Genomic DNA, 12,017 nt, shown 5'->3' with positions numbered 1-12,017 from the left:
GGTGTTTTCAACACGTGGCGAAACCAAGGTGAAAGCACGTCCAGACGTCGTAGGGTTGGGCGGCCATCCGTCAGTACAGATGTCGGACTTCGTAGGCTGGGCGGACTGGTAAAAGAGGACAGACAGCGAACTGTGGCGGATCTGACATCGGACTTTAATGCTGGGTAGAGGACAAGTTTGTCTGAACACACAGTGCAAACACTCCTAACGATGGGCCTTCAAGTGGACGGCCCACGCATATGCCAAGGTGAACACCACGGCATCGGCAACTAAGACTGAAATGGGCGTGTGAGCATCGGCACTGGACGTCGGCGCAGTGGCAGAGCGTTGCGTAGTATGATGAATCCTGATACCTTCATCATGCCGATGGGAGGGCGCGAATCCGTTGTCTTCAAGGGGAACACCTCCTTGACACCCGTACTACAGGACGGAGACAAGTTGGCGGCGGCTCCATTATGCTCTGGGAACATTCACGTGGGCATACATGGGTCTAGCGGAGCTCGTGAAAGGCACCCTGATGGCCAAAGAATATCGTACACTGGTTGCCGATCACGTACACTCCGGCATGACGATCATGTTTCCTGACGGCAGTGGTATTTTTCAACAAGATAATGCGTCATCTACATCTACATATATACTCCGCTAGCCCCCCCGCGCCGTGTGGCGGAGGGCACAATTCGCGTCAAAGTCATATTTCCCCCCCTCTGTCCCACTCGCGGATCGCACGAGGGAAAAATGACTGTCTGAACGCCTCAGTACGAGCTCTAATTTCCCTTATCCTTGAGTGGTGACCATTGCGCGATTTGAAAGTTGGTGGTAATAATATATGCTCTACATCCTCGGGCGAAGATCGGATTTTGGAATTTAGTGAGCAGCCTCTTCCGTCTAGCACATCGTCTACCTGCAAGTGTATCCCCCTTCAATCTTTCTATGAGATTTGTAACGCTCTCGCGATGGCTAAATGTACCAGACACGAATCTTGCTGCTCTTCTTTGAACCTTCCCAATTTCTTAAATCAGACCCAACTGGTAACAATACTCTGACTGGACGAACTAACGTATTGTAAGCAATTTCCTTTGTTGAAGGACTGCATCGCTTCAGGATTCTAGCAATAAACCGCCATCTAGAGTTTGCCTTGCCCGTTACTTGTGTAATCTGATCATTCCATTTGAGATCATTTCCACTAGTCACACCCAGATACTTGACAGATGTTACAGCTTCCAAAAACTGGGCATTTATTTTGTACTCGTACAGTAATGGGGTTTTTCGCCTTGTTATACGCAGTAGGTTACACTTATTAATATTGAGAGATAACTGCCAGTCATTACACCACGCATTTATTTTCTGCCGGCCGGAGTGGCCGAGCGGTTCTAGGCGCTTCAGTCTGGAACCGCGCGACCGCAGGTTCGAATCCTGCCTTGGGCATGGATGTGTGTGATGTCCTTACGTTAGTTAGGTTTAACTAGTTCTAAGTTCTAGGGGACTTAATGACCCAAGAAGTTGAGTCCCATAGTACTCAGAGCCATTTATTTTCTGCAAATCCTGATTGATTTCTTCACAACTTTCATGTGACACTACTTTCCTGTAGACGCCAGCATCATCGGCAAACAGCCTAATGCCACTGTCAATACCATCAACCAGATCGTTTATGTTTATGTAAATCGTAAAAAGCAGCGGACCTATTACGCTGCCCAGGGGCACACATGAAGTTACGCTTGTGTCTGTTGAAGTCACCCCATTCAGGACGACATACTGCTCTCTGGCTGTTAGAAAACTTTCTATCCAACCGCCTATGTCATCGGATGGACCATAAGCGCGCACTTTTTGGAGCAAGCGATAGTGCGGAACTGAGTCGAACGCCTTTCGAAAGTCGAGAAATATGGCATCAACCTGGGAGCTGGTATCTGGAGCCTGTTGTCTATCATGCACAAAGAGGGCCAGCTGTGTCTTGCATGACCGCTGTTTCCTAAAACCGTGCTGGTTCTGCAGATGAGCTTCTCAGAGTCTAGAGTCTGAACACAAAATATGTTCCATAATTCTACAACAAATCGGTGTCAGTGAAATTGGCCGGTAATTATGTGCATCCGATTTTCTGCCCTTTTTATAGATTGCTCTGACCTGGGTCTTCTTCCAGTCAACCGACCGGGGTGGTCGTGCGGTTCTAGGCGCTGCAGTCCGGAACCGCGGGACTGCTACGGTCGCAGGTTCGAATCCTGCCTCGGGCATGGATGTGTGTGATGTCCTTAGGTTTAAGTAATTCTAAGTTCTAGGGGACTGATGACTTAAGATGTTAAGTCCCATAGTGCACAGAGCCATTTGAACCATTTTTTGAACTTCTTCCAGTCTCGTGGAACTTTCCGCTGTTCCAATGATCTCATAGATGATGGATAAGAATGGTGCTATATTTGTAGCATAGTCAGCATATAATCTCTGGGCCAGATGCCTTCCTGGCGTCTAAGGATTTTAACTGTTTTACAATCTCAGATACACTAAACACTGTGTCAGCCATCCTTGCATTTGTTCGATAATTTAAAGGGGGAATGGTGCTGCAGTCATCTACCATAAACGAGTTTTTGAAAGCTAGGTTTAGAATTTCGGCCTTCTGTTTATCATCAACCGTTACATTACCCGTACTGTCAGCAAGAGACTGTATTGAATTATTTGTAGCGTTCATAGATTTTACGTACGACCAAAATTTTTTGGGGCAAAGTTTAGAATCTGCAGATAAAATATTGCTTTCAAATTCGTTAAAAGAATCTCTTGTTGACCTTTTGACAGCTGCTTTCATTTCGCATAATTTCTGTTTGTCAGCGGGGCAGTGACTACGTTTAAAACTACTGTGCAAAATTCTCTGGTTTCTCAGCAACTTCCTAACATGTTTGTTGTACCAAGGTGGATCCTTTCCCTCCCCTATATTTTTGCTAGGCACATACGTCTCTAGCACGTGGTGGACAATACCTTTAAATTCCAACCAAATATGCTCAATATATTTGTGTCGCGCGGTGAATGCTTGGAACTGACTATGAAGATATTAATTAATTACACTTTTATTTTCTTTCCCAAACAAGAAAACTCTACGCTGTTTTTTTTTTTTTTTTTTTTCAGACTTCCACTGTCATAGAAGCCACAACGACATTATGGTCGCTGATACCTTCTTCTAGATTAACTTCCTCAAAATGGTCAGGTCTGTTTGTCGCTGAGATATCTAATGTGTTCCCATCTCGAGTTAGTTTTCTAACCAATTGCTCAAGGTTGTATGTTGAGAGCGCTCGTAGAATAACTTCACATGAGTCTTTGCTTCTGCCCCCTGTGATAAACGTGTAATTTTCCCAGTCAATGGATGCCAGATTAAAGTCTCCACCTATAACTATTAGATAATTAGGATATTTATTTCCTATGTGCTCAAGACTTTCCCTGAAACGTTCTGCGACGTTTGTTGCGGGTACTAGTAGTCTATAAAAACACCCTAATACAATGGTCAATCCTTGTCTGACTGACAGCTATATCCAGACTATTTCACAGTCCGACCCAGTATCGATGTCAACTGCTTTTAAACAGCTTTTAACTGCAATGAACACACCACCTCAGTCCTATCCTTCCTAAACATTGTCCAATCTGAGTTCAAAATTTCACTGCTATTTATGTCTGGTTTCAACCAGCTTTCGGTACCTAATACAATATTGGCATTGCTACTGTTTATTTCGGAGAGTAACTCGGGGATCTTGCTACAAACACTTCGACAGTTTACTAACATGAGATTAAGCATATTTAAATACTTTGGAATGACCTGTTTAGGCGAACTAACAATTTTTACAGTTGGCACACCAACATCATTGTCATGAACTGGTATTTTTCAGACTAACGGTTTGTTTCCCGAGGGGAGGAAACAAACGTGTTACAAGGACAGGCGTGTGATGGAGTGGTTCGAAGAACGCAGTGGCGCATTCCAATTGATGTGCTGGCTCTCCAACTCGCCAGATCCGAGCCCAATCGAACACATTTGGGATATGACTGAATGTGGCGTCAGAGCTCATCGACTCCCTCCCCGGAATTCACGGGAATTATGTGACTTGTGCGTGCAGATGTGGAGCCTATTCCCTCCAGCGACCTACCAAAACCTTATTGCAAGCCATGCCACGACGCGTCGCCGCTTTTATCCTTGCCAAAGGTGGACATACCGGCTGTTGAGTAGGTGGTCATAATTTTCTAACAGATCAGTGTATTTTTCACATAGGAAATACAAATAAACATTTCAACGAATCCAGCGCGGTGCAATACACAATGGTCATTACGCGTTGTAGCCATAAGAAAACCTCGGAACAAGGGGCCAATCACTGCGAAATGGATACGCAAAAGATTGCTCAGGTGCGGGGAAAAAGTTTCTTTCTCATCAGTATAAATAATAACACAAAGCACGAGGATCTGAAATTTGACAGTCATTCAAATAGAGGAGACAGTAAGGGTACATCTATAGTTTTCTGACATACACGTAGCTCAGAGTTTGTGGAGAACCTTGAATTTTGATAAGAAGCGACATAAAATCGCAAATTGAAGTGTTCGAATAACCCATCTTAAAGGAATACGGCAACAGTATCGCTGATTGAGAACCTTCCAATTAATAGGAATAAATAATACGGTGTCCAAATACAGTAATGATAGCTAAGTAAAGTTTCTCATTTAGTCAGTATTGTTATATATCTGACGTTATGTATTTTTTGTTTCTGATTTTGTTTCCTTTCATTAAGAAAATGATCCTGTAGAATAAGAAATTTCAGACTATCTCTTCACACTCACGTTAAAACAATTATCCACCCTACAAAAGCAAACTGCGAGGCTCTGAACACTATTTGTTGGTAAGAAAAACAAAATCTCTCCGCGAAAGCCCCATAACTGATTGCTATACAACCATAAAATAGTGTCCTAATGGTTTTTGCACTGATTATGTAACGCAGAGAGTACGTTTTGCACAAGTCACTTTGTCTATACGATAGCTTCTTCAAGCCGAAACCAGTTTCCTGGCATAAATACGATATTGTGGTGTAGCTTCCACCGCTGAGTGAAGGTTTTCCACCACGAGCGCTGTGGCAGACGACTTCCGGCGGCGAGGATACGCAGGTAGCGGCCGGGCCCTCTCCCTTCTCAGCAGTGGTCGTAAATCTTAACGACGTTTACACGGGCAGTCCGCTTTGCGACTTATTTGCCGCTGGATGCCTCCAAAGTGCTGGCTCGTTCCCACAACTTCTAACACAAAGATACGAAATGTTCGCAAGCCTCAAAGTTAGAGTTGAAGATTTGAACAACATTGCTCAAACCTGTGGGGGCAAATCAAATGTGCGCTGACAAATCGTAGAGTTGGGCTGGAAATAGTCGCAAATCTGCTGCACAAAACGTGTGTGAGACAGCTGTTTGTCCAGTCTAGTGCATCTCGTCTTTGCGTGTTAACTACATACTGAAATGGCTGACACGCGTTAGTGGTCTAGAGCGTTTATTGCTGCGTTTTTTTCAAATGTATAGTAGTTTCACATGTTTGTGATTTAGAAGGTCATCAAAGTGTAGCCGGCCGGTGTGGCCGTGCGGTTCTCGGCGCTTCAGTCTGGAACCGCGTGACCGCTACGGTCGCAGGTTCGAATCCTGCCTCGGGCATGGATGTGTGTGATGTCCTTGGGTTAGCTAGGTTTAAGTAGTTCTAAGTTCTAGGGGACTGATGACCACAGATGTTAAGTCCCATAGTGCTCAGAGCCATTTGAACCATCAAAGTGTGAATGCTCTTATTCATGATACATTTTTGCGACAGAACAAGAAATTGTTTATGATTCATAATATGAGTGCACCTTGTATTCCAATTTGCAAACGAAAGATTTCCCAAAGTGTAATTAACCTATCGAACTTGGTTCTGTCATCAAATGAACAAAAAGTGCTTGAGAAAGTTTTTAAATATGTTTTTTCGCATCCTCCATCAGAAAAATAACTGGACGTTATGAAAATAGGTACTGAATATGACCTAATGAAAGACACCACTGTAAAATATTATAGCTAGTTGAGGTCAATAAACAATCATTAAGTTAAGACAATATTCTATAAATAAATAGGAAACTTCAGGAGTCTGACAGACAGCATGATACCAGTTACAAAATCGTATGACACCAGAGGATGTTCAATCCATCTGAGGTATTCAGTCGTGTGGCTTGATTTTATGTCCCGAAACACGTTGACAAGATTATTGGCTCGCTGCAGTGCTCATTCTCCCGACCATGTTGACACACAGAATAGCACAGGTGATAGACAAACTGCATTTCATACTTTTAAAAATATTTCAAGTCAACTACGTAAACGAAATAAATACCAGCAGGTCGTTTTACATCATTTTTATGTCAGCTCTTCTCATCCACACCCCTACCCCAAGTAGTAGTGGGGAGTTTTTTTTCAGTATTTTCATACAAGTAATAAGTTATGTACCTAACAAATGTGACTGAAATTGCTCCAGGTCAGCTACGCTTCAATTTTACCCTCCCTTTATTCTCATCTCTGTGGGATGTAGGTGGTTGTTAGCCTCACAGTGCTTCTTTCCAAACACTAAGTATGTTAATTTCTTAAATATTTCTCGTTAAGCACGTAAACGAGGAAAAGTTTAGATAAAGTGTCAAATTATGTTTAAAGTTTGTTAGAAGTCACTAAGTGCTCTAATTATAAAATACTGGAAGAATTTACACTGGGTAATTTGCGCTCTGTTTTAAGAAAACCTAGTTCTCCACGCATCTCAGTGGCTTATGACGTCATATCCTGAAAAATGAGTCGTACAAAGATATAATTTTGCAGGTACATTCGCTGGAATATTTGGATACTGCCTGTAAAATATGTTGTGAATAGAGTTAGTAGTAAAGAGGTAATAAATTAAAACTTCATGCTTGATGCGGTAGTTTTTGAGGCAACTCAGTGTTTATGACGTCATATACCCTGTACCGAGGCCTACGAGAAAGACAGGCCGCGGCGCGTATGTCACGAAGGTAGTCCTGCGCTCGCTCAAATTAGCAGACAAACTAATTTTCTACATCTGTTAATTCGTAACTAGGTGGGTCCGTACAAAAGAAAACTAAATCTTCTGCTGGAATCCGCTATTATGGAATCTTACTGTTATTAGTCCAATAATGATGAGAAGTCCATGGGCCTACTTATAATTTGTTATAGCTGTACTGGCGTAAAATAAAATAAAATCATACTAAATTGATTATCAGTTGCATAAGGCACCACATCCAGCATGTAGTGAGTACTGTTAAGCAGAAGAGACTAAATGCTATTAACACGCCGTTATACCATTTATATCGAGTATTGATCTTGAATTAAATTTTGCTGTCGCACTGTTAATCAGTAAGACTTCATAATAGCAGATTCCAGTGGAATATTCAATTATCGTTAGTACTTACACGCCCAGCTGCGAGTTAACAGGTTTAGAAACGCATTTTGTCTGCTGAGCTGAGCGAGCGAGAGAGTTCAGGACTACCTTCGTGACGTGCTCGCCACGGCCTGTCTTTCTCGTGGGCGTCGCCCTGTACTACGTTTCGTACAGTAATGTAACTTAGCAGATACATTCAGTGGTATGTGTGGATACTGTCTGCGAAATATATTGCGAACAGAGTTACTAGTAAAGAAATAATAAGTCAAAATGTTATGCTTGATACGACAGATTTTCACAGATCTTAATGTTTATAACATAATATTTCCTGATATATTCATCGTACGAGGATTTAATGTTGCAGGCACATTAAGTTGTGTGTGTGAATACAGTCTGCAAAATGTGTTGCTAATAGAGTTAGAAATAAAGAAGAAATAAATTAAAACACCATGCCTTATGCGGCATTTTCGCTGCATGAACAGCAAAAATGTAATAAAAGGTAAACTTTTTCCTTTCTTCATTTCGTTCGATTTTTTATTTACTGTTACAAATGTACAATAAATTTCATCGTTCATTTATTGAATGCTAGAAAGTTTCCTAAGGGTTTGAAATTATGTGGAAAGTTTGTTGCAAGTAGGTAAGCGCTCTCATTCTAAAATAGTGGATGAATGTAGTCTGGCTTTTTGCGAGCGGTGCGTTAAGCTTCTTTTTCATTTCCACCCCTTTGAGAGATAGAAGGTTCTTCCACCCACAGTGCTTCCTTCCAGACAACAAGTGATATATGTAGCAAGTTTGGCTAAACTCGATTCAGTAGTTTAGAAGACGTTGAACATAAATACAGACACATTTTATAAAATATAGAGATACACAGTGCTGGAAAAAGTGCAACATTATCAAGGACTGTATTCAGTGGCACCTGGATATAATACAGTACTAGCCATTAAAATTACTACACCACGAAGATGACGTGCTACAGACGCGAAATTTAACCGACAGGCAGAAGATACTGTGATATGCAAATGATTAGCTTTTCAGAGCATTCATACAAGGTTGGCGCCGGTGGCGACACCTACAACGTGCTGACATGAGGAAAGTTTCCAACCGATTTTTCATACACAAACAGCAGTTGACCGGCATTGCCTGGTGAAACGTTGTTGTGATGCCTCATGTAAAGAGGAGAAATGCGTACCATCACGTTTCCGACTTTGATAAAGGTCGGATTTTAGCCTATCGCGATTGCGGTTTATCGTATCGCGACATTGCTGCTCGCGTTGGTCGAGATCTAATGACTGTTAGCAGAATATGGAATCGGTGGGTTCAGGAGGGTAATACGGAACGCCGTGCTGGATCCCAACGGCCTCGTATCACTAGCAGTCGAGATCGCAGGCATCTTATCCGCATGGCTGTAACGGATCGTGCAGCCACGTCTCGATCCCTGAGTCAACAGATGGGGACGTTTGCAAGACAACAACCATCTGAACGAACAGTTCGACGACGTTTGCAGCAGCATGGACTATCAGTTCGGAGACCATGGCTGCGGTTATCCTTGACGCTGCATCACAGACAGGAGCGCCTAGTACTCAACGACGAACCTGGGTGCACGAATGGCAAAACGTAATTTTTCGGATGAATCCAGGTTCTGTTTATAGCATCATGATGGTCGCATCCGTGTTTGGCCACATCGCGGTGAACGCACATTGGAAGCGTGTATTTGTCATCGCCATACTGGCGTATCACCCGGCGTAATGGTATGGGGTGCCACTGGTTACACGTCTCAGTTACCTCTTGTTCGCACTGACGGCACTTTGAGCAGTGGACGTTACATTTCAGATGTGTTACGACCCGTGACTCTACCCTTCATTTGATCCCTGTGAAACCTTACATTTCAGCAGGATAATGCACGATCGCATGTTGCAGGTCCTGTACGGGCCTTTCTGGGTACAGAAAATGTTCGACTGCTGCCCTGGCCAGCACATTCTCCAGATCTCTCACCAACTGAAAACGTCTGGTCAATGGTGACCGAGCAACTGGCTCGTCACAATACGTCAGTCACTACTCTTGATGAACTGTGTGTGGTATCGTGTTGAAGCTGCATGGGCAGCTGTACCTGTACTCGCCATCCAAGCTCTGTTTGACTCAATTCCTGGGCGTATCAAGGCCGTTATTACGGCCAGAAGTGGTTGTTCTGGGTACTGATTTCTCAGGATCTATGCACCCAAATTGCGTGAAAATGTAATCACATGTCAGTTCTAGTATAATATATTTGTCCAATGAATACCCGTTTATCTTCTGCATTTTTTCTTGGTGTAGCAATTTTAATGGCCAGTAGTGTATGTGCATACTGAGGGCTGTAGTGTTAGTGATTCATTTGTCACTGTCATCGGCGATCAGATGACGCTCAGGTTGCCTGTCTGTGCACCCTCAGTTGACAGCAACTGTGCTGAGTTGAGAGGTCAACAGTGGCTGCAACATCGATGCTAGGGTACAGCCATATCCAACCGACGAGTACATACTCCTACTGAACAGTTTCAACCATTACAGCGTGGTCGCATTTTGACCGTGCAGGAATCTGGATGGACGTATCGATGGACTGCTGCACATTCTGGGCACAATGTGTCGGTGGTGTGTCGCTGCTTTCAACAGTGGTCTGTGGAACTTCCCCATACCTGTAGACCAGGTTCTGGACGCCCGCGTAGTAAAGACGCACGTCACGATCGAAGCAATTAGCGAGCAGCAACGGCCTACCGAACGTCATCTACCGACGAAATTCGACCACCTGTTGCATCTACTGTGTCATCAGGGGCCGCTGGGAACCGTCTGCTTGCAGCAGGCTAAGATCACCTGTGGCTCTGGCCACAGGCTACCACTGAAACCACGACACGCCAAACACGGCTGCTCTGGTGTGATGAAAGATTCGGCTAGAGAGTGGAATGGTGCTCTGTTGTCTTCAGTGGTGGGAGTACGTTCTCTCTGTATGTGAGTGATGGACGTACTCGTGTAAGGTGTTGACCTGGTGAGCTGCCTACCAGAGTGCATTCGCCCACGACACATAAGTTCCACCACAGGTTTCATGATGCGAGGGGCACCAATTACGACTCGCGGTAACGTCTGGTGTTTCTGCTGGCTAAAGAAATCAGTGCCCGCTATGTTGCACTATGTTACCCCGTGCTACTGCCATTTCTTCGACGACCTGTCTGCAGAGATATCTACCCAGATGTGCATGCCTGCATGCAATAAACCACCGCACACGACACATCTTCAACCTACTGCTGGCCTGCCATCTGTCGATTTACGAAATGAATTTCTGAGGCAGGTGGCCATACTCGCAACGAATATTTCAATCTAACACGTAATGTAGGAATCTGTGGCCGTGTATGCAACAGATCTTGCGAAAAAAACGCAAACGCAGTGTCAGAGGCAGAAAAAACGATCTAAGTGACCTGGACAGTGGCTCTTTAAATAACTGCCGTTTTACATGTTAATTTACTTCGCGAGTTGTAAGACAAATATGACGACTGGAGAAATTATTTGCGAATGGACACGGAGATTTACACATAGCTATTGATGCTCGTATCTCCTCACATTCCGTTTACTTCCCAATTTGGTCCTCACTCGTGTTCCTGCTGGGTCTCTGTATTTCCTGATCTATTAGGAACCACAAGAGGTCAAAGTACAACTAAGATATCTTATATATATTTGGTCTTCCCCAGCACCTCATGGAATAGGTTGCGTTACGTTGCATAGCTTTTTAGCGGTAAGACCGCGCGGGGTAGCCGCGCGGTCCAAGGCGTCCTTTCATTTCGCGCGGCTCCCCCCGTCGGAAGTTCGAGTCCCCCCTCGGGCATGGGTGTATGTGTTGTGCTTGGCATAAGTTAGTTTAAGTCAGATTAAGTAGTAGTGTGTAATCCTAGGGACCGATGGCCTGAGCAGTTTGGTCCAAAATTTCCAAATTTTGCGGTCAACAGTCCGCAACGAATCTTTTCTTTATTACCGTTTTCCTGTTTCCCGCCGGGTCAACTGCTCTTATCATCTTTATTAAAGTATTTTAAACAGTTGCTATCTTATCCAGATGGCTCTTAACTTTCTACTAACAAATGTGGCTCCTATACGTTTCAGAAAATTTGGCAATTTACTCGCTAGAATACATCGGCAGATTAAAACTCTGTGCCGTACCGAGACTCGAAGCTCAGAGAGCACTTGCTCGTGAAAGCCAAAGGTCCCGAGTTCAGTCTCGGTTCGGCATACAGTTTTAATCTGTCAGAAAGTTTCATATCAGCGCTCATTCTGCTACAGACTGAAAATTTCATTCTGGGAACATCCCCCAGGCTGTGGCTAAGCCACGTCTCCACAATATCCTTTCTTCCAGGAGTGTTAGTTCTGCAAGGTCTACAGTGAAGTTTGAAAGATAGGAGACGAAATACCGGCGGAATTAGAGCTGTAGGGACGGGTCGGGAGTCGTACTTGGGTAGCTCAGATGGTAGAGCACTTGCTCGGAAAGGCAAAGGTCCCGAGTTCGAGTCTCGGTCAGACACACAGTTTTAATCTGCCAGGAAGTTTCTTCGAAACCGGATTACTGCACGCTGTTTATCAAGCACCGACATAGTTGCGTTGCACACCGCCATGTTAC

The sequence above is a fragment of the Schistocerca cancellata genome, chromosome 4 (genome assembly GCF_023864275.1).
Source record: "Schistocerca cancellata isolate TAMUIC-IGC-003103 chromosome 4, iqSchCanc2.1, whole genome shotgun sequence".
NCBI lineage: Eukaryota > Metazoa > Arthropoda > Insecta > Orthoptera > Acrididae > Schistocerca > Schistocerca cancellata.
This window is presented reverse-complemented; position numbering follows the sequence as displayed.